This window comes from Staurois parvus, unplaced genomic scaffold (assembly GCF_062004578.1).
Source record: "Staurois parvus isolate SC_StPar_1 unplaced genomic scaffold, SC_StPar_1.0 ptg000098l, whole genome shotgun sequence".
NCBI lineage: Eukaryota > Metazoa > Chordata > Amphibia > Anura > Ranidae > Staurois > Staurois parvus.
Window position 1 is genome coordinate 4,481,623 of NW_028317894.1, and position 24,927 is coordinate 4,506,549.

General features: G+C 42.0%; 1 long non-coding RNA gene across 1 annotated transcript in view; it reads right to left on the reverse strand.

The window, feature by feature from the left end:
- Positions 1–24,927, reverse strand: part of LOC149467863 (uncharacterized) — a 59,289-nt gene that overhangs the window by 30,383 nt on the left and 3,979 nt on the right. The window lies entirely within an intron of this gene.

The window sequence follows — 24,927 nt, forward strand, 5'->3', positions numbered from 1 at the left end:
TTCATGTGTATTCTATTCTATATTTATATTTGGGATTTATATGCTCTTTTTGTGATATTTTTCTGCTTATTTTTTTCCAAAGGATTAATTATTAGCGCAGCACCAAGTTACTATATTTCAATAAGGGAAATATGAAGTTGGCTCATTTGATACTTGCTGATTTATGAAGATTTGCTGAACATTTTGCTGAAACATTCAAATAGAGATCTGATGAAATAACTGAAAACATATCTTTTGTATTTGTATACAGAATTATACAAGATTCTCTAATCAGCTGCCTAAATCATAAATAGAATGAATATTGGCAGAAACTGATTATCAAATCTTTTTGAATCTTTTGGAGAATCTTTTGGGTGAATATTGATTGTTGGTGAATCTTTAATAAATATACCCCTCAGTTGCAATTGTATATTCTGGAGAGCTCAGAATTGATGACCTTCAGGTATGTACTGCACTCTACAGTAATCCTGGCATGGAGCTAAAGGTTATTTGGGCTTTGCCCCTATTGTACTTTACAAGTCACATGTACTAACCAAAGTTCTTAACCAATCACAATTGATAAATAAGCATGGTTGTACACTATATAATCTGTGCATAAAATTGTATGTTCTATAGCTGTGCTCTTTGCTCACATTAACTGATGAACCTTTATGGATTTTAGCACATTTCCCCTTTCACTCCAGACAATGGCTACATTTTGCAGCTAGCAAGATTTTTTCTTGTTATGAATTAAAGAGATTCTAAAGGTTCTTTTTTTGGTAAATAACAAACATGTTATACTTACCTACTGTGTACAGTGGTTTTGCACAGAGCAGCCTGGATCCTTCTCTTCTCAGGTCCCTTGCCAGCGGTCCTGGTTCCTCCTTTCTGTTGGGTGCCCCCACAGCAAGAAGCTGGGGGCACCCGATCAGGTGTGTTCCCAAGCCACTGCTCCGTGTGTCCATTCACACATGGAGCCATGGCTTGGCCTCGCTCTCTCTCTCTCCTCATTGGCTGACTGGCTGTGATTGACAGCAGTGGGAGCCAATGGCCCATGCTTGCTGCCTCAGCCAATCAGGAGGCAAGACCAGGGACAGCCATCGATGGATTGCGATGAGGCTCAGGTAAATATTGGTGGGGGGGCGGAAGCTGGGGGCACTGCTGCACACAGAAGATTTTTTTCCTTCATGCATAGAATGCTTGAAGGAAACAAACCTTGAGCCTTTACAACCACTTCAACTGTTCCATTTTCACAGCAGTGGTATACAGTATATCTGTCCACAGGACTCAATCCAACAGAAGTGAACCTGAAGGGAAAATATATTGACTTTGCACATATTTTCTTTATTTGTTATGATCAGTATTAAAAAAATGTTCCTTTTTCTTAGTCAGGGAAATATGAAATAATGCACACTGAAGCACAACTTTGCCCTGAGGTACATATATCAGTCATAAAGGTTTTTTTTACCTTCGTCCTTACAGGATGTTTTGGAATGTGGCCAACAAAATGTTTATCATAGACAATTTAACACTGTTTCAATGAACAGGACAAAGTTGTGCTGTCTCTGTAGCTAACCTATGGTGCTCTATGGATTCTTTGTTATGCATAATTGTAAAACACCGATATAAAAGAAGCTAAAGTGGGATTTCCGCTGTATACCTAACTAGCCCTAAAACTGTCCCCTCTCCTCTCCTAACACTTATGCTAACTAATCTGTGTAAGATAGATGTATAAACTTACCTATTTTCAGCTCGCTCAGGGCAGGGGACAAAAGAGAGTGATCCAACAATGACTAAAAGCCTGGAGCAGTGACCTAGAGGCTTCAATGGCCCATTCATTATTGGCACTCACATGGCCAGCCCAGAACGATCTGAAAATAGGTAAGTATAAACATCTTTCTTACACAGGTTAGTTAGCACAGATGTTGGGGGGGGGGGGAGGCAATTTTAAGGATAGTTAGGTGTATAGCTGGAATTCCACTTTTCAAAAAGGAAAAAGTTACAAAATTCATCTCTTTGTCCTACCCAATGGCCTACCACCTGATTGGTGATTAAGCACCAAGGACAGAGATGTAGTCATGAGTGGGATGTTTCCAGATGGACCAGGGTACTTGGCTATAGACAAGAGTTATTGATAAGGGATTGTTTACATACTTTTATATTTTACTTGTACTAACATTTCTATGAGGTTTTCTACTCCTGTAATGGTAAACAGACTGCAGAAAACAGTCATCCAGTCACTGGAAGATATGTCTGTAAAACACAGCACATTTTCATAGAAGATCCTTTGTATATTAATAAGCAGTAGAACTAGCAAGGGAATCCCTAGCTGTAGAGTGCACACTGAATGCTGTGAAAAATGAATCTTTCAGTAACACGTGTGGGCTTTGAGGTGAACCACAGACGCTTCATGAATCCAAAATACAGCACAGCTCTTTTTTTTTATTTTCACTTTTTCCTGTGATGTGAATGATCAAGTAATCTTCCCCTAAAATGTGTAAAATCCCAGTGATCACGAAGCTGTGAGTTATATGGATAGCTTATGGGAGCCAACCTGGCTGGCGACGTCTGGAAAGTGGTGAGGTCAAAAAGATACAGTACATTACAAAAGCAGTACTTTTCATTTTTACAGGAATTATGGAAAAGTAAATGGCAACCGAAGCAGAATTATAAAATAATTAGTCTGATTTTGCAAGCAAAATATTTGCAAATTTTGCAGTAGTCTACTAGTAGTCATTCAGAAACTATGTCTTAAATAATCTGTCAACAGGTAAAGTGGTCCTTTCAGTAACTTTACAAGTCTGCAAAAACGAATTCACAACATGTCACAATATACAGCATTCACTGTTCTTCAAAATTAATTAAAAAGCAGTCCTTGGGCTTAAATGACATTGCTTAGGCTGAGATGATGCCATCAGTCTGCTTCAAGCTGGGGGAGACATTTCTGTAGTTTCCTCTTCTCTAGTAATCTGACTGTACCGTTGTGATAGACTGATCTGTGATAGACATTAATAGACACTACTAAGAACTGCACACCACCAGGATTTACATTACTGAGTCATCATTGAACCATCACATAAACTCAAGCAGGTGCTGAACCTGGATAGTGTTTGAACTAAGATGGCGCCATTCTCTTGGAGAAAAAAGTAGAAATATGTAGTAACATAGTAAGTGAGGTTGAAAAATGACACAAGTCTATCGAGTTCAACCAATAGTATACAACCTCAATAAACAGAACCCTATACCCACAGATGATCCTGAAGGAGGCACAGACATTGTCAGGGGGAATACTGTGATCTCTGTGAGAGGCAATAAATGTGCACATTATTAGGCAGGCATGCACCTAATGGGCCCGTTTACACTTTGGCCATTATGGTGTGGCACTAACACGCATGTGTTAATGTGCATTGCATGTAGGCAGTCAATTCAAATGAATGAGCTGCCAATGAACGAGAATGGACTATAAAACAGAGATGCAGCGGGCGTCAGTGCACTACCATGCATTCTTGTGCTAAACAACGTATGTGCATTGGAGCTGCATTTTCTTATTTGATTTGGATTCAATTCAAAATGGATGGCACTGCAACACACTAGCCTACATATTGTTAGCACACAACCTCAATTGCTAGGTTTAACCCCTTGGCGCCAGCGCCTCCTGGCCTTTTAAGGGGTTTGTGAAGCAGGGTTTAGGGTCATGTGACCTCGCATGTGTGCTGTCACATGATCGGAAAGCTCCTGACTACAAGTAGCAATTGGGGCTGTGGGGTGCTGGTGAATGTGGCGCTCTCGGCACATCCTTTGTGTACATCGGGTATGCAAATATGTGGCCCCTCAGCACCAATACTACTGCCCTGGATGACCTATGTGGCCATATTTATTAAAAAAGATTTGCTTACTGCAGCTGGAGCTCATTTAGCGTGTGATTTGGTCAGGGACAGGAACCCACTGGTCAGGGAAAGTGTGCCTATAGTTGGGCAAGTGGAGGAACAGAATAGGGACTATTTTCCAGTTCTTCAGTGAGGAGTCTTTCTTCTGCAGATACCTTGTTGCAATATGGCCTTCTAGTCGCATGCTCTGCCAGATGCTGTTAGCATCCGAGTATTGCTCTCTGAAAGCGATGCATAGTTCTCTGAAAGTATTGTTGCCAGTCTGCTGCCACCAACAGATCCTGTTACTGCATTGTTGGAGCTTTCATATTAGCATACTTCCTTGCACTCTCAGATCTCTGTGTGCCTGACCTTCCCTATGGCTACCCAATTCTGGGTCTACAAACCCCTGATAGACTGGTTGAAATTTTCTTTGTAGGTTGCCCCTTCAATTTGGAAAATCGAAGATGCTGGACAGAAAATTGTTGGCTGAATAATGGCTGCATCCAAAGAGATGTGGCTACTGTTCATGTATTCTGGCATCCGCCAGCTTCAGCTGTCAGAATACAATAGCACTACAGATTCATCTATCAGTGCAGATATAGCCTTCAGGCTGAATGACCAAAACATTCTTTCAATGAATGGTCAGCTTTAGAGTAGCCCTGAACATAACGTTTAAAGAGATTTGAGCCAGTACTGGGAATTGTTAGTAGAGATTTTCAAAACAGATTCATTTAATGAAACATGAAACAAGAATTTTTAAATTGTTCTTCAGTGTTTGTATGATCTTTCCATTGTAAAAATAATTCATGCAGTTCACAAGCAAATTTTCTGTTTCTTGAAACATCTTTCTGGAAAGAATTATTTTAATATTATCTTGCAAAATTTAAGATATGTTATTCTAAGTAAAAAACAAACAAACTATGTTTATGAAGTAATTGTATGTATATGACTGTGGGCCTGACCATGAGTCTGGGGAGCAGTCTTTTCTCTGTAGGCAACACATCTTTTCCTTGCATTGGCAGTGGAGTTGTGCTTTAATACCTCACCCCTGTCACTCCAAATCTGCGTACCACAGGACTCCATTGACAAAAAAACAGTGTATAAGCATTATTTTTCTTACTGCACCCTTGTAAGAGTGCAAGAATATTACTTTTTGAAAATCTGGTATACATATACAGTTGATAGCTGTTTCTTGTGATTAATGAAGGGTCATAACACTGAGTTGAAGCAAGGACATTTCATGGCAGTTCTGTAGGCTTAGTGTGATTCTGCGTCAAAAGGACTTGGAATGTGGCCTTGTGGTGAATTCTAAAGTGTGAGATCCCGCATCTAGTGCATAGACCTGGTATGCTGCCTCAATAAGATCTTTCATGGAGGTGAGGATCATAATGTGCTTTGCCGTTTGCCAAAGGAGCACTGAAACCCAGAACAACAGCATAGTAACACTGTGTGCTCTTCAAGGCCTTCACACAGCAACACATTGATAGGAAAGGTTATATCCCCTTGTTACAAAGATGCACATTCATTTCACATTAAAGCTGCCTAGGAATTTTCTGGACTGGCCTGATGTATGAACATTCAGATCAACTGAACATTTTTGTCCATGCTACACGAAAGCATGTATTATCAACATGGGTTCAGGCAGCTGGCAGAGTAGCAACTGTCAAATTTCAGGGAAGCCTGTCACCTTTGACTCTAAAAGCCGCCCTCAGACAAACCAAATAATCCTAAATAACGGGAGTAAATATGAATCATTTAAGGTAGGTATAAAGAGTTATAATCATATAAGACTAAAGGTTTAGATTCTTCCATAAACCCAATCCTGACTGGTGCTCTTTAGAGGGACTCTATAATGTAACTACAGTGAATATAAAAAGTCTACACACCCCTGTTAAAATGTCAGGTTTCTGTGATGTATAAGAATGAGACAAAGATAAATCATTTCAGAACTTTTTCTGCCTTTAATGTGACCTATAAACTGTACAACTCAATTGAAAGATAAACTGAAATCTTTTAGGGGGGGGAAGTAAACATAGAAAAACTAAAATAATGTGCTTGCATAAGTGTGCACTTCCTCTTATAACTGGGGATGTAGCTGAGTTCAGAATTAAGCAATCACGTTCAAAATCATGTTAAATAGAAATCAGTAAACACCTGCCATCATTTAAAGTGCCTCTGTCACGTACCTGATGGGAGACTGAATTGACGAGGTCGGCCTCACTTGTGTCACTAGCCCTGACTCCGCTGAGGTTGGAACAGAGGGAGTCTAGGGACCAGGGGGACAAGAGCACCAGTGGTTGTTGCTTGTGGCTCTTGCAGGTGATGACCTTGGTAGGCAGAGTATCCTCTGATTTGGGCACCGTAGAAATAGACCAGGTAGGTTCTGTGGATTGCCAGATGTGCAGCAGAGCAAGGTAGGTAGCCAGGACACAGGACTGGAGCAGAGTCAAGGATAGCCGGGTCATAAACAGTCGGACAGCGCGGTACAGAATCAGAAGGAAAACCCAAAGTCAGGAGCAGAGCCGAAGTCAGGAACCAGGAGCAGGAGAATAATCTGAGTCGGGTCAGGAACAAGCCGGGTCAGCAACAAAGGAGTCATACGGAACAAGCAGGACACGGGGGAAGCTGAAGACCAGTCAGCACTGAACCTGAGTAGAGGCACTCCTTAAATGGGCCGTCTGGCACCAATCTTCGCCGTGCATGTGCGCAAATTCCTGTGCGCATGCGTGTTCCTGATAGCGATTCTCCTTGCTGGAAATTTCTTACAGCCTCTGATTAACCCCAAATAAAGTTCAGCTGTTCTAGTAGGTCTTTCCTGACATTTTCTTAGTCGCATCCTACAGCAAAAGCCATGGTCCGCAGAGAGCTTCCAAAGCATCAGAGGGATCTCATTGTTAAAAGGTATCAGTCAGGAGAAGGGTACAAAAGAATTTCCAATGCATTAGATATACCATGGAACACAGTGAAGACAGTCATCAAGTGGAGAAAATATGGTGCAACAGTGACATTACCAAGAACTGGACGTCCCTCCAAAATTGATGAAAAGACGAGAAGAAAACTGGTCTAGAAGGCTGCCAAGAGGCCTACAGCAATATTAAAGGAGCTGCAGGAATATCTGGCAAGTACTGGCTGTGTGGTACATGTGACAACAATCTCCAGTATTTTTCATATGTCTGGGCTATGGGGTAGAGAGGCAAGATGGATGCCTTTTCGTATGAAGAAAAACATCCAAGCCTGGCTAAATTTTGCAAAAACTTTTGCAAAAATAAGCATGAACTTTTTGGCCATAATTTCTACAGATATGTTTGGCGCAAAAACAACACTGCATATCACCAAAAGAACACCATACCCACAGTGAAGCATGGTGCTTCACCATGCTTCACTGTGCGTATGGTGTTCTTTTGGTGATATGCAGTGTTGTTTTTGCATCATGCTTTGGGGCTGTTTTTCTTTAGCTGGAACTGGGACCTTACTCAAGGTAGAGGGAATTATGAACAGTTTCAAATACCAGTCAATATTGGCACAAAACCTTCAGACTTCTGCTAGAAAGCTGAACACGAAGAGGAAGTTCATCTTTCAGCATGACAACGACCCAAAGCATACATGCAAATCAACAAAGGAATGGCTTCACCAGAAGATTAAAGTTTTTGAATGGCCCAGCCAGAGCCAATCGACAATCTGTGGGGTGATCTGAAGAGGGTTGTGCACAGGAGATGCCCTCACAATTTGACAGATTTGGAGCGTTTTTGCAAGGAAGAGTGGGCAAATATTGCCAAGTCAAGATGTGCCATGCTGATAGACTCATACCCAAAAAGACTGAGTGCTGGAATAAAATCAAAAGGTGCTTCAACAAAGTATTAGTTCAAGGGTGTGCACACTTATGCAACCATATTATTTTATTTTTTTTTATTTTTACTTCCCTCCACTTAAAAGATTTCAGTTTGTTGTTCAACTGAGTTGTACAGTTTAAAGGTTACATTAAAGGTGGAAAAAGTTCTAAAATTATCCACTGTCTGCTTATTGTGAAATGCTACTAAACCAAGAAGATGTAATGGACAAATATGACTCTCTCTCTCTCTTTTTTTTTTAACTTAAAAAGTACTCATTGACAATACTGTTTACATTAAAGCCCAACTTTGGACTACTTGAAAACTATCCCTTGCAATGGTGGCTATGCACTGCAAAGTTTAAATGCTTGTTTAGTCTATTGGAGGGTAAAAGTTCTTTTACTTACCTGATTCTCCACTCCCCCAGCAGGCAGTGTGACAAATGCAGGCCAGACCACTGCCTTTTTCACCAACTTGTGACAAATGGCTGGACAACCTCATGCTGTGGTCATTGATAGGTGACAGTGGTACTGTCAGCCTGACCCTGCTCAAAGATTGGGAGCGATTGTCACTGGGTTTAGTTAACTAAGCAATGAACTTTTTACAGCCACAAACTACTTTTAATCAAGAAGTAGTAAACGCTCACAATATTAGCAATAGCAATTTATGACTCTAAATAAATGTCTGTACACACACTGTCACCACAGACAGGTATGTCCAGAGATTTACCATGTAGTAGAGACAAGGTTTATTTAAGTTTTGCATTAGAGCATTAACCACTTCAGCATTGGAAGCTTTTCCCCCCTTTCTCACCAGGCCATTTTTTGATATTTGCCACTGTGCTATTTCAACTGGTAATTGCACGTTATGCAATGCTGTATCCAAACAAAATTTATGTCCTTTTTTTCACACAAATAGAGATTTCATTTGGTGGTATTTGGTCACCAATGGGTTTTTTATTTTTTGTGATATAAACGAAAAAAAGACAAAAAGGTTTGAAAAAAAAGCCCAATATTTTCTACTTTCTGTTATAAAAAATATCCAATAAACTCATATTTAGTCATAAATTTAGGCCAAAATGTATTCTGCTAGATGTCTTTGTTAAACAGAAAATCCCATTACTTGTATATTATTTGGTTTGTGTAAAAATTATAGTGTCTACAAACTATGATATATATTGTAATTTATGCAGCTTTTACTTTCTGACTTCCTATCACATTTCTTGAGATGCTTAACTGTCAGGACAGTACAAAAAAACCCCAAATGACCCCTTTTTGGAAAGTAGACCAACAAGGAATTTACTGAGAGGCATGTTGAGTCCATGGAAGATTTCATTTTTCGCCATAATTTGTTGGAATTTGACATTTGTTTTCACACAGTTGTCACTTCAATGATATATTGCTCACACATGACATGGGTATATGTGGAATAACACCCAAACACATTTTGCTACTTCTCCCAAGTATGGGTATACTACATGTGAGAGACTTTTTTGGCATCCTAGCCATATACAGGCCCCCAAAATCCAATGACCACCTTCAGGCTTTCAAAGATCATATTTCCTCATGTCACCTCCTCACTGCCTATCACAGTTTTGGAGGCCCTATCTTTTTTGTCATAAGATTTGAAAAAGTGAAAAAGAAAAAAATACATTTTTTTCTTCTTTTTTTAAAAACTTGTGGCAACAAATGAGATCTGCAAAATACTCCCCATGGCTCTTAGCAAATACCTTGGAGTTTCTACTTTCTAAAAAGGGGTCATTTGGGGGGGGTTGTACTATCCTGGCATTTCAGGGCCAACATTAGAAGCTTATGCCACACATCACCCACTTTTCTAACCACTTGAAGGATGTCTTTTCTGACACTTTTTGTTTACATGAAAAAAATGGTTTTTTTTTTAGAAAATTACTTTGAACCCCCAAACATTATATATATATTTTTAAAGCAAAGCCCCAAGAGAATAAAACAGTGGGTGATGCAATGTTTTTGTGTCACACAGTATTTATGCAGCGATTTTTCAAACACAATTTTTTGGGGGAACAAAAATACCCTTTTTTAAATTTGAATGCACAAAAACACAATATGTGGCCAAATTGTTTGATAAAATATAAAAGATGAGGCTACGTCCAGTAAATAAATACCAAACATGACATGCTTTAAAATTGTGCACGCCCATGCAATGATAAACTATGTAACTACGTTACATACCAACAAGGGAAATAAAATAAACTACTGAGAGTTTAAAAAAAATTTTAAGGTTTTTTTTTTTTTTCCAACCGCCTGCCCACATTGTGCTGAGCAAAGCAACGTACTCTTATATTGCTTTCTATTTCTGGGTGTGAACGCGCATGCATGTGCCCCTCGCTACCACCCCCTGATGGTCCAGGGAGAGAAAAGAGAACACTGAGTAAATGCACTACATTTTACACACATGTGTTAGATTAGCACATTTAACCCTTTGGCAGCCCCTGTTAACCCTTTGATCACCCCTGTCACCCAGCCAATGCCATTAGTACAATGTCAATACATAGAATTTTTCACTGATCACTGTATTACTGCCACTAGCGACATCATAGAGCATCAGGGTTAGTTAGCGCCCCTCCTAGCCAGGGTTAGTTAGTTTTGAATTGCCCGCACACTATCGCACTCACGCCATAGACCACTGATCACTGTAATTACTAGTATAGTGTTTGTACGAATCAATATATTGATCACAAACAGAACTATCCTAGTGCCCCTTAGTATAGTGTACCCAAAAATGCAGTGTTAGCAGGATCAGTCCCATTCGCTGCCAGTACTAGCATTTAGCCCTTTCGCTGTTTTTCATGGAAGATTTGCATCAATTGATTATTGGTCAAGGCAATTTATATGCACAATACATTGCCGCCCACCCAAATTCAGATCTTGCCAGACAATCTGCATGGAAACTTATCATGTTTTCTGAATTTAAAACTTTTTTTGGCCTAACCCTCAACATGGGAGCTACACAAAAGAAAGAATTGTGATCATTTTGCTCTACAGACCTGATTCATCATATTCCCGTGTTCTCTGCTGTCACATATGTGCCCAACAAGGACCAGCAATGTACTGGTACGTTGCTGGACTTTGAGTGGGTATACTGGAATGATGCCTGCAGCTACAAGCATTATCCTGGTATCATTTTATTCAGCTGGCGGTCGGCTTTCATGTAAAAGCAATCCAAATGGTTAATTAACCGCTCGATCGCTTTCACAAGCAATGGGAAGGGACACCCCCCTCCCTCCTGCTGCCTTTCACGGCTTTCTCAGGCTGTCCTGTCCCACCGGGGAACCCAAGAATGCAGCCAGCGGTTCCGGCGGCTGACCATAGAGCTGATCGGGGACCAGGATTGGCTCCAATCATCTCTATGGTCTAAGAAACAGGAAGCAAAAAGCATTTCATCATTTAAATGGTGCTGGATATAAACAGCGCCATTTTAAAATTGGGAAAGCATCTGATCACAACAATCTTGGTGTGTTCAGATGCTTTAAGGGCAAAGGAGAGATCTAAAGTCTAATAGTCCCCAGATTTCTCACAAAAGAGTACCTGTCACTGCTTATTATGATCACAGAGGATATTTACATTCCCTGTGATAAAAATAAAAGTGATCAAATAAAAAATGAAAGGCACAGTGTAAAAATAAATAAAAGCAAAATAAATAATTAACCCCCCCCCCCAAATGCTTGTGTGCAAAGGCAAACGCAAGTGTCAGTTCCATGTCAGTATGTAAACAGAAATTGTACCATGCATGTATCACTGTGAACTTCAGATCAAGGGCAGTAATTCTAGCACTAGACCTCCTGTGTAAACTGAAAGTGGTAACCTGTAGAGGCTTTTAAATCGTTGCCTATGGATATTTAAAATTTATAATAGTTTGTTGCCATTGCATGGGCATGCGCATTTCTAAAGCATGCCATGTTTGGTATCTATTTCCTCAGAGTAACATCATCTTTTATATTTTATCAATCAATTGGGCAATATATTGTGTTTTTGCATTAAAATTCAAAAAAGTATTTTTTTCCCAAGAATTTGCATTTGAAAAATTTGCCACGCAAATACTGCATGACATAAAAAATTTCAACACCCACTGTTTTATTCTCTAGGACCTCTGCTTTAAAAAAATATATAATGTTTAGTGGTTTAAAGTCTCTAATATTGGCCCTGAAATGCCAGAATAGTAGACGCATCCCCCCAAATGTCTCCTTTTTTGAAAAGCAGGCACTCCAAGGTCATTGCTAAGGGTCATGGTGAGTAATTTGCAGATCTCATTTGTTGCCACGTTTTTGGAAAATAAAGAAAGAAAACAAAAATGTTTTTTTTTTTTTTTCTTTTTCAAAACCCTGTGACAAAAATTATATCTGAAAAATACAATGCCTCTTATCAAATTCCATGGGGTGTCTACTTTCCAAAAAGGGGTCATTTGGCACTGGGGTGTTTATACTATCTTGGCATTTTAGGGCCTCCGGAAGTGTGATAGGTAGTGTGGAAGTGACATAAGGAAATATGCCCTTTGAAAGCGTGAAGGTGGTCATTGGATTGTGTGGGCCTGTAAATGGCTAGGCTGCCAAAAAGTCTCTCACATGTAGTATCCCCATACTCGGGAGAAGTAGCAGAATGTGATTTGGAGTGTTATTCCACATATACCCATGTCATGTGTGAGCAATATATCATTAAAGTGACAACTTTGTGTAAAAAAAAAATACATTTTTCCAAACATTTGTGGCAAAAAATAAAATCTTCTTTGGACTCAACATGCCTTTGGGGTGTCTACATTCCAAAAAGTGGTCATTTGGGGTTTTTTGTACTGCCCTGGCATTTTAGCACCTCAAGAAATTTGATAGGCAGTCAGGAAGTAAAAGCTGCATAAATTCCAATATATATACCATAGTTTGTAAATGCTATAACTTTCACACAAACCAATTAATATACAGGTATTGGGATTTTTTACCAAAGACATGCAGAAGAATACATTTTGGCCTAAATTTATGACTAAATATGAGTTTATTGGATATTTTTTATAACAGAAAGTAAAAAATATTGTTTTCAAAATTTCCTGTATTTTTTGTTTATATAAAAAAAAATATTTGTGTGACAAAAGGACATAAATTTAGTTTGGGTACAGCATTGCATGACCACGTACTTACATGCTGAAATAGTGCAGTGCCAAATAGTAAAAAAATGGCCTGGTCAGGAAGGGGGGGAAACCTTCTAGGGCTGAAGTGGTTAATAATGAAAAGGTAAAAAACGGTGCAAATAAAATATTTACAGAAAAAAAGGTATTACAAATGTAACAGAGACAACAACGCAAAAGCAAAACAAAAGGGTTGAAGAATGAAAAATACTTATCAAGTCCTGGTTCAGCAGAATCAAGTAAGATGGTACAGTGGTTCTCATAAGACTTGACAAGCTTCCATGGGCTGATGTCAAACGAGAGCTGTCAACTGCAGGACAGCCCCTCTTTTCTTGTCCCTAATGGGAGTGTTGACGGAAATGATCTGACAGGAGGAGTGGCCATGAGATGTCCCTGTGTTTACGATCATGCCACAGATCCCGTTTTCTATAGGTACTAATATGTTTGAATACCTTCAGGTTACAGCCTGCTAACTTGCATATTATTGTCCAGCAGTGAATTACCATTTGAATGGATATAAATATGTGGGTAGTCGGATGTCTACTTTACCTAGGAGGGGTAATGTGCCCTGTTGACTTCCCATATCATCTAATATAGGGGTGTTTGGACTTAAAACTTTGCTCACTAAGGGACATAAGTAAATATGCCCTTCTGGCTGTACTGTTATTATCTCATGATTTAAAAAATACACTGCATTTCTGGATTCTACCAGTAAAGAGAGACAGCAATCAATGTGCATTGCTAAAGATTCCAGCTAAGGTACTAATGATGCGGGGTGATCTGGCAGGATGTTTTATTGCTTTTCTAATTGCTCAAGCTTGCAAGTTTGATGGTTTTACAAGTCACCCAGCTTGAAATATGGATTCTGGTAACAGGCATGATGAGGTCTGAATGAGTCCTCTCTAAGAACTTATAAGAACTATAACACCCTCCAGGTTAGCTATTTAGGTTTTTTTTGGTCAGGTAGAGGCTGAGTAGCAGCCTGGGAAAAGTCAGCCTAGAAGTAAGGCAGTGAGTTAACCTCTGGGCAGGCTGAGAGGTTCTACAGTCCAGGGCTTCTGAATCCCTCCCACCTTTCCAGGAACTTGAGAACTTTCTGGAACAGGGGACAGGGAGGGGAGGAGGCCCAGATCTGCATGTTTGAGGGATCTTGGCCAATCCCCTGGCAGGAGGCTGGGCATGGTGACCAGGGCAACCCTGAAATATGACAGAGACTGTGGAGAAAGGGGAGTTGGGAGGAAGATGGATTGAGAGAGGGCTAGAGTGTGGAGCCTGGGAGGGGGCCTTAGGGAGTGGAGCCTACTTATAGGCTGGTTACTGGATGGGAGGATCTGCACTGTTCGTTCCACCGCCTCTTATGGAGGACTTCCTGAGCAGCAGGGAAGGAGGCAGCCCAGGGAAAGGCCTGAAAGCAGCTACCAACCCACCATGCTGACAGGACAATGTAAGTACTCCTACACCCCCTGCACCAGATAAGATAAGACAGGGACCTAGTCAGGTGCAAGATCCAACTAGTTCTCATCAGGGCTTCTTAACTGCTAGATCTTGGAATTTCTTTCCCAGGGATACCTTCAGTGCAGCCAGATGAAGAGGAGGATTCATCCTGCGTCTGAGGAGGTACACCGAAAATGGGACAGTGCTTTATTTTTGCCAGTCCACCCCTTTTGTACATAGTTGCTAAGAAGTTTGTCCTCGAGTTCTACAGTTCCTTGGACATCCCATATACCCCTAGACCCCATCCAAGCTGTTAACTCTTTAATTAAAAAAAAACCCAGCTCAATGACTGTTTTACTGACTCTGCAAGTTCAAGTGTGGAAAATGCGTGTTGCCTGGCCATGCAAAGCTTAGGGGGACCCAATCAAATCCCCAACGAGGGTAGTACTACAGAACATTCCGGAATGTAGCCTAAAGATTGTGCCATGTACAGTTGTGGCCAAAATTATTCAACCCCCAATGCTGTAAAGGGGTTTAGGGACTATAGTGTACATTTGGAATTGTATTCAGAATCAAATCCTACAAGGACGTTGTAACTACCCAAATGCAACTAAAATGACATCAATTGTTTATGTAATACAGTAGTAAATGGTTCTTATGTGGTTTCTTCATTGCCACAATTATTCAACCCCTTAAAGACTACCACTCTGAAGAACAGAGGTTCATACAGGTGCTTTCCATCAGGTATTGAAAACACCTGTGGATGTCACCGAGCAGCAATCAAGCATAATAAGCACCAATTAGGCAGCTTTAAAATGACTGTGATACTCAGCTCCTTCTAGACATTTACTGGTGTGGTTACAAACATGGTGAAGGCAAGAGAATGGTCCAGGAAGACAAGAGAAGAGGTGATTTCTCTTCACAGGAAGGGCAATGGCTATAAGAAGATTGCAAAGATGTTAAACATACCAAGAGACACCTTAGGAAGCATCATTCGCAAATTCAAGGCAAAGGGCACTGTTGAAACGCTACCTGGTCGTGGCAGAAAGAAGATGCTGACTTCGACTGCTGTGCGCTACCTGAAGCGTAGAGTGGAGAGAAGTCCCCGTGTGACTGCTGAGGAACTGAGAAAAGATTTGTCAGATGTGGGTACAGAAGTTTCAGCCCAGACAATAAGACGCACACTGCGTAATGAAGGCCTCCGTGCCAGAACTCCCAGGCGTACCCCCTTGCTGTCTCCAAAGAATAAGAAGAGTCGACTGCAGTATGCCAAAAGCCATGTGGACAAACCACAAAAGTTGTGGGATAGTGTTCTGTGGACTGATGAAACAAAATTAGAACTGTTTGGGCCCATGGATCAACGCTATGTTTGGAGGAGGAAGAACAAGGCCTATGATGAAAAGAACACCTTGCCTACTGTGAAGCATGGTGGAGGGTCAATCATGCTTTGGGGCTGTTTTGCTTCTGCAGGTACAGGGAAGCTTCAGCGTGTGCAAGGTACCATGAATTCTCTTCAGTACCAGGAGATATTGGATGGAAACGTGATGCAGTCCGTCACACACCTGAGGCTTGGGAGACGTTGGACCTTTCAACAGGACAATGATCCCAAGCATACCTCCAAGTCCACTAGAGCATGGTTGCAGAGGAAAGGCTGGAACATTTTGGAGTGGCCATCGCAGTCACCAGACTTAAATCCGATTGAGAACCTCTGGTGGGACTTAAAGAAAGCAGTTGCAGTGCGCAAGCCTAAGAATGTGACTGAACTGGAGGCCTTTGCCCATGAAGAATGGGCGAAGATACCCGTAGATCGCTGCAAGACACTTGTGTCAAGCTATGCTTCACGTTTAAAAGCTGTTATAACTGTAAAAGGATGCTGTACTAAGTACTAAGATTGAATGTCACTTGGGGGTTGAATAAAACTGATAATGCTGTGAGCACAGAAAAGACATTTGTGGTTATTTCATTATAACTGTTATGTTATATTTGTCTGACCTACAAGTGCCTCTTTAATGTAAATGTAAGCAAGATGACTGAATGATCAAAAGCAATGTCAAACTGGCCAAAACACTCAATTTCAGTGGGGGTTGAATAATTTTGGCCACAACTGTATCAAATGCCATCCTGGGGGATGCACAGGGAATCACTGCTGTTATTATGTCTCCTTATTGTTATAAACTGTCATGGCTGTTCAGGACCTCTTAACAACATGGTTGCCCATTTGGGTTGCTCAGTATGTTTTACCATTAAAGGCAGTGCTCCCTCATGCTCCGGCAGTGGACTGTCCCTTGGTGTCATCATGTCAAATGCAGGACCCTGCATTGGTCTTGATGATGTCAAGGCCTTACACCGTTAGAGCATGGGGGTAAAGAGGCTGTGGGGATGGACTTAGCAGCACAAAGGAGCTGATAATAAGGTAAGTAAATGAACTTTCCCTTAGACCTACATGAGTAATTTGTTCTGGCCAGCTCAGTGGATTGCTTTTAAAAAGGCCTGGATTCTTCCCTAGATACACAGAATATAACTGGATACTAACATTTATAGGTAAAGTTGATCCAGGGAATATCCGATTGCCTCTCGGGGGATCAGGAAGGATTTTTTTTCCCTGCATGAGTAAATTGGATCATGCATTGCTGGGTTTTTTGCCTTCTTCTGGATCAACTGTGGGTGTAGGATTATAACTTTTTTTTTTTATGGTTGAACTGGATGGACTTTTGTCTTTTTGCAGCCAGACTAACTATGTAACTATGTAAATCCTTGCAGTACGGGTGCAGTTCCACTGCAAGAGATCATTTTCAATCTTTCTGGAGTTGGGCTTTAGGCTAATATCATTTATCATATATTAAAAGCAAAGACAGTTAAAAGCTTACAAAATTCTCCTTTAATTACTGTTCTTTGCAGTACAGAAGTGTTGGATATACTTTATACGGAGTACACAATAAAACTGAACATGGCGCACATCAACACGTGCATTATATACTTTAATGTCCTGGTGTCATTTTGCACAAAGAGACTTGGAAAAAAAATTTAGAATGAGCATTAGAAAAATGTGGACTATTTCATCGTTCTAATGAAATAATGGAAGCAGCTGAGAGATAATTTGCTGGAATATAACCCTCTGCATTCTCTCCTCCCACACACAAGCACCACACATTCTGACAATGGGCTGATTCAAAACAATGCATCCATTAGCGGAAATCAAGACTCATTCTGTGCCATTTGCATTGCTAATCTCTCAAGTTCAGCATCTCCATTCATCTTAAGGAGCAATATCAATTTCATCTATATTTGTTGTCCTTGTTTACAAGAAGAATAAATGTAAAGCGTTTTAGTAGCGGCCTTTTTAAAGTGCACCTGTCATTTTGCAACAAACAATATGCTGCACAAGAGAAGTGTATGTCAATACAGCACCCCCATAACTCATTTCTCTTGTTGTATTACTTATTCTTGTAGCATTGACATTTTTGTTCCAACGCACTTTACAGAGAATATGAGCCATTCACATCAATCTTCACCCTCTGCTTTTTCTTTCATTGGATCATTATCTTCCATTCAAGTGACTGTGCTTAAAGTGACACTAAACCAGGGGCAGACTAACCATTTGGAAACTCAGGCACTGCCTGAGGGCGCGGGGTCAGTAGGGAGCCCCATGAGATGCCCCTGGTACCTTTTTCATAGGCTTTTTTGAGTTCGGGCAAGGACACAGGGGCCCCATCATCCCCTATTGCCCGGGGGCCCCACGAGTTGTCAGTCCACCCCTGCACTAAACTGTATTCTTATTCTCCACAACTAATCCATACACATCCAGTACATAATGGCCCTGTAATCTATTTTCCATTAAATCATTTCTTACTGTGTTTTTCTGCTTATTCTCTTCCTTGTAACATCCTCAATGAGCTCTCCTTTTCCCTCTCACTTCCGTTTGCTTGGAACAAACAGTGCACGTTAGTTGCGGTCATGTTTACTGCTCTGTGCACTCTACAAACCCCATAGTCCATAGTCCATCTCAGAGGTAAGCATAAGAGGGTGGCTACTTATCCCCATACAGTGGGACCAAGGAGAACAAACATAGCCACCCTCAAACAGGAAGGGGGATCCCAGCAGAAAAAAAACAGGAATATGGAGATTTGGAGGCTGAGAGTATTAGGTATTTTTTTTAGCTAAAAATACATACTTGAACAGAATTTTTTTTTCAAAGATAAGTGTAACATTAGGGTGTTGGATTCTCAAGTGGGGCTGAACCTTTTGTACCGTGAGACCTCTGAATAGGAGATGTCCAGAACTGCTCAGTTGTTGCACAGGTAGTAAATAAAGTGGTCATATGGCTGCTGCTTACTATTGTTGCTAGGGGAGCATGGCACAGGATCAATGCATCCTCTGCTATGGACTCAGGATGCCATTTTGGGAGAACCTGTGTTTAATTGGGCACAGAGTTCTTCTGAGATTTTGGATATTGGGAGGCTGGGAGACTATATAATCCCTCTCTGTGTAATTAGGGGTGCCCACAGTGTGGGAAGTAGAAGGAGGGACAGGAACGTCTTAGGGAGAGGCCAGGCCATAAGGTAGGGACAGGATCCAGTCAAAGAGGGACAGCTTAGGCTCTAGACAGGTGGTCCTTTAAGAGAACAGTGAAGGGATGGAGAGGCTCATGATCCCTTAGTGTTGGAGCACTAAAGATCACCCCGCATCACAGCAGCAGGATTATGACAGCGCCCTCTTCTGGAATAACTTTGCCTCAAGAATTTCTGGTGGAACAATGCTTAAGGATGCACACCTCATGCAGCTTCATGTATGTATGTCCTGCTTTTTTACATTACACGGTTAACTGCTTTAAGATAATGTTGTAGAAGACTTTTTGCTGTTGTATTTGCTAATAATATGCAAAAATTCTAAAAGCAAGGCGTTGTGTCAGCTGTTCCCTTTAAAGTGATATTAAAGGTTTGATTATTTAAAAAAAAAAAATAACAAACCTGTCATACTTACCTGCTCTGTGTAATGGTTTTGCACAGAGCAGCCCCTCTTTTTCTCAGGTCCCCCTCTAGCTCTCCTGGCTCCTCTCCCTTGACCAGTGCCCCCAATAGCAAGAAGCCTTTGCAACCACTCATGGTAAACATGCACTACATGCTGTCAACAAAGTTTTATTATATTTGCTTCCAAAGATAAAGATCTTCCAAAGATAAAGATACAAAAGCGAACGCTGAGGGTTGCCTATGGTTTATCAGACAGGAAATAAAATGTTTATTTAGCAAAATAATGAGATGTCACCAGCAGTCAGTTGCAACCTATACACTGGTTGGTTAATACAATGTCACATCAGTAAATTAAGATAACATTTTGAGGCTACGCAGGGTTCCTTCCTCAAGCCCACATAGTGACGCAATTTTCTCTGTTATATCACCACTGTAAACATATTTTTTGTCATCTGAAGATTTATATATTTATCCATGAATGTTATTATCTCATTTTAGAAAACTGCATAAAGCTTGTCATAGACAGTTCAAATCACAGTAGGTTCAGCAGGGAGGGGCAGAGATTCAAACCATGTATGGGCAGGTTGAATGTACCCAAGTTGACCAATAAATCAAAATGGGTACAACCAGCCTGTCGGATTTTACATGCAGAAAAGAAAATTGCTCCATCTATGGTCAGCTTAGGTGTCCCTAAACACCATGACATTGTAGCACATCCCTGACCCCTAAAGGCATGACAGAACCCACAGAGACAGGGTGGGCTGACATTTTACATCAGGGGTAGATTTGTTAGGCATAATGGCGCATGTAAAAAGATGGCTGCCAGTCACTTTTAGGTGAAAACACAAAAAGGATTTTATTACTCACAGTCCATGGGAGAGAGGGTTAGTGATGCAGATGTGCAGAACTAACCCAGAACTTCATCACGTTACTTGTCACAGCACAGGAAAAGAGGCCTTTAAGCTGAATCCTGTGTTTTAGTAACCTACTGTGAACAAGGTGATTATTAACCATCTATCTCCATGAGTGGAATCCAACTCCCACATGAGGCTCCAGCATAAAAGCCCTGCAGACACCTCCAGTAGGATCCTCCTCTGGCTCCAGCCTGATCCAGACATTCTGCAGGAGAGTCAACCAGCTTCCATGGGGCTCCATCCACTTCCAGTGAAGATCAGCAGCACCATCCCTCAGTTCAATCCTAACACATCCAGGCCCTTAAAACTAGCAGACCTAAAGTTGCCTAGGGCAGCACAAAACCTAAATACACCACTGACTGCACAGCCACAGAGGAGAACAATCCACTTCCTGACATGCTGCATGGACTTGTTCTGGTAGCTGCTTCCCCCTCACTTGTATGATGAGTAGAGGGACTCTCATTCTTTTTAATTTAACGCGTCCTGATTTTTGTTGAAAAAAGCAGTCCCCTTCAGATTAAATATATGCACAGTCAACTGCCATTTTATTTGGTAGTCAATAACTAAAGATAAGCAAAACATGTCAAATCCTTTCTACCATTGATTTGGATATTTGATTCACCCTGTAGTCAACTAGTAAAAAGCACCTCCTGCATTGAGAAACTAGTGCTGAAGGAAAGCATGACCACCAGTCACCCAGGGTGATCCTGCTTTTAAGTTTGCAGGCAGGTTTAGGGTGACAATATCCACCTTGTGACATTATTGTCCTGATAAAGAAGTAGTATACTCCCTTATTAGATATGTAGGGTGTCTCTAGTCTAGATTTAGTGCTGCTGAGCTGTAGTCAGCCTGAGCTCTAATTGATGGTTTTGCTTTCTTCAGCGTTTCCTTAAGCTTAACTTTATTGTTTGCTTCTGTCTGCTGTTGGGGAGTGTCTTGGCAATAGTGTATGAAGATACAATAACCTGAGTTATTAATATTTATGTCTCCCTGGCCATCAACTAGGCAGTTTATTGACAATGGTGCATGCTGGGGAAAGAAATAAATATTTAGGAGTCAAAATGGAAAACTTTTTTTGTCCCCCCCAGGCTCTACATGGTGGGGTGGGTGTTGCTGCTGAGATTCTTTTCCCTCCCAGGCCTTTTGTTTTAGCAGAGACTCACGCCTGTGTAGGGTAGGTAGGTGACACTCCTTTCATGCTCTCCTCCTAGTTGGGTGCCAAGTGTGGGTCACATGAAAGGGTGTGTCACGGAGCTGCCCCCCCCCATCCTCTAGGCTTGCTGCCTGCCACCCCCCACCCCTCAGCAACCCCTCACTCTTCTGTCCCGTCCATGCTGGGACTTCTAGTCCTCCGTGTCCCTGACACAGGCAGCCCTCAGCAGCCCCTCACCCCCTGTCCCGGGCAGTCTGGCCCCCTGCTGAGGGAATCCACAAACAGGCCCCCTCCTCCCTTCCCCCTCATGCACATCTTCCTTCCAGACAGGGACAAAGGCCTTGTTCCCTGGGCGGTCCAGAGACCTGGGAGAAAGGGCCCATTGCCATGGTAACCTGACAGGAAATCTCGGGTTACCACAAGGTGCCCGCTCTATACTTAAGGGTGAGCAGGAAACCCCCCTCTTCTGTTCTCCTGGGGATGTGAGGGAAGACTGTGCTGAGGGCCAGCTTCTCTCCGACGCCCATCCCCCGTCCTTCTCATCTCCCTGGCTGACCTTACTGTCCGTGCTGCCTGGATCCCTATCCTGTGTGTGGTGAACTCTCTGCTGCCTGGAATCCCTTCACTGTGGAGGAATCTTCTGCTGTCCCAGTGAATCTGCCTGGACTTAACCCCGTGCTCTCCATGAATCTGCCTGGACTTAACCCTTCCCTGCCTGGAGCTGTCTGTGTGGATTAACCCTGTGTTGCTGGTATGGACTGTAGCCCTCTGTGTCTGGCTTCCCGCATACAGTAAGTGGGCTAACCCCGTGCTGCCCAAAGGACTGAGCCCAATTCTCCCCAGGAACCCGAAACTCCACAAAGCCACCCGCCCTTGCCTTACTGAACCCTGTGGATTACCATACCCCTGTTGCTCCATATTGCCATCCAAAGAACTTTACTGTGTTGCTGTGTCTGATGTGGATCTGTGGACTAAAGGAACTGTTGTCTGTGCCCCAAAAACCTCCCCAATAAAAGTCTTCACATTGGGTTCCGTGCAATCTGTCTCTGTGTGCTCTCTGGTTCTCTTGAAAGGTGGGTTCTTCTGAGCAACGCTAGACACCTGTAAAAAAGGTCACTCTCTTTGCACATAGAGTACCTTTACTCTGTGCCATTTCCATCAATGCCCAGGACCAAGGCTGAGGCTGCTGTCAGGGAATACATGACCTAAAGGCAGGCCTCTAACTTAGAGATGGCCGTGCACTGTGTACTCTTGAGAAATAACTATTCTCTAGTTAACTCTAGGTTCCCCGTGTAAATGTACACTCCCACTGTAAGTTGTTGCAATTGAAAGGGACACGCTGAGCCTATACCCACTTCACCTATCCAGCGTACCTCCACTACTTTACTCCTAGTAGTGGAATGGGGTCCTGCTGTGCACATAACATGGGCTCAATGCATGCTCTTGACTTAACTCTTGACTTCCCCAACCTCTGCACAGGCTGGGGACCTTGGTGGTGCCAATCTGCTCTTGTTGCTATGGGAAACAGACTGTTGCAGAAGGAGTGCAAACAACATCTCCTTCACTGCTAGAGCCTTTCCCACCTGAAACAGGTACACATTTTTATGACAGGCTGCTCGACTGGCTGTTGGTTTATGTTACCTCTGGTAACCATGTGTTGTCATCATATCCCAATGTGCTATTGACCAAGTGGGAGACTGTGCTGTGTTGGTTGCTTATATTACATTTCTTTACTAACTTCAGTCCAGACAGCAGGGAAGGTTTCAATGTTTTTACCTAGAAAATAGCAAAACATTACAGAGTCCAATCAAAAATAACAGTTTGTCCCTACATCCTTAATCCCTAACTCGGGCTTGTGTGCTGCCCTGGCATACCTGCAAAGGTAGAGTCCATTAGTGGCCACGTTCTTAGGTATCAGTGTCTTTGGGGAGGACCACAGGTCTCACCGTTCCCCCTTCATGAAGGCAGGCTCCTTACAGCAGGCCATTAGAAATAATTCCAGGACATGCACATGTGTGCCCAAGCTCTTGGCTCCAGACCACTGTCCCCTTTTTCTGTATATCCACAGGATCATTGGTTTCGGACCCACAAAGCCCAACAAGCAACAGACCCAAAAAACACTATAACCCTAAACCTCCTGTCCAAGGCAGCACCTGACTAGGCTAAATTGCAACTCACTTACACCTGGAGCCTAAAGCACACTGCTGGGCGGTATCCAGAGAACAGGAAGGTGAATACCTGGATTGGAGCATGGACAGTGAAAATTCACTGCTGAAGAATATTCTGGGAAGCAGGGTAGAATCTACTGCCAGTGGACATTGCAGGAAGTTCTGGTGGCTCACCCAATGGGTATGTGTGCTGTATTTAAGCTGCTCCACAGTATGCATTGTGCAGAGTGGAATTCTGGCTTACAGGTCCTTTCGATGCTGGTCTTTTCAAGTAACCTCTGCTCTAATGCCTTTCTCCTTGGGTTTATTGGCTACAATAAATTCAGTTAAACTTTAAGTGACTGGATCCCAATTATTTCAACCCCACAAAGTGTCAAGGATTCCATCCTGCAGCTGAAACTAGTGGAAGTCTCTGTAGTAGTGGTGCCTACTACAGTGATTTCCAGCTTACATGGGGATGCCACAGATATGACACACACATACTACGTACTGTAACTCTCATTTTGCCCAGATGAATACTCAATTTATTCCTTGGTCCAATAGCAGCCAGAGTACCTGTCTTTTTGTCCCCCGCAAATGTGGGTGGTCCCTCGATGCCATTGTGTGTGATGCAGGACCAGTGTTGGCTGCTGTTCCTGCACTGTACATGATACCATCAGCTACAACTAATATATAAAATGTATTATTATATCATGCATATTTTATAAGTACATATACTAATTTCAGCTGACATGTTAATACACCCAGTAATTACTCTAAAACCCATGTGACTCTTTTAAAGATACAAACATAGACCATATAATGCATGTGCTGAAAGTGAACACCAAGTGTGAGGGTCAGACTGTGTGAGCCTACTGCTATATTAAGAAATTCTGTACCCCCTGCATAAAACAGTCCAGGAAAATATTCCCATTGCACACATTCCTGGAAATGGTTATATAGTAATGTGGGTACTGCAGCAACCGCCAGCTGGGAACAAATATTGACACAAGATTAAGCAATATTTGTCAGCACACCAAGGATTTTTGAAGCATCAGAAGTTTACTAAAGTGATCACATCACATCATAAAGTAGCAAATTTTGGGGCCAAGCAGGACCCCATTTCCAGGCATATGACTCAAACAGGAAGGCATGAAGAAGGGGTCTTGTGTGGACCTGAAATGGTGCTACTCTATGCTGTGATATGATGGCTTCAATAAACTTCTGGGTGATATTTCAAAGATCTTTGGTGTGCTGGCCACATATTCCTTCTTCCTGCAATAAATACAGTGCCTTGAAAAAGTATTCATACCCCTCCAGAGTTACCATGGGCCTCTTGGCTGCTTCTCTGATTAATGCTCTCCTCGCCTGGTCTGTCAGTTTAGGTGAACGGCCATGTATTGGTAGGTTTGCAGTTGTGCCATACTCTTTCCATTTACAGATGATGGATTGAACAGTGTTCTGTGAAATATTCAAAGCTTGGGATGTT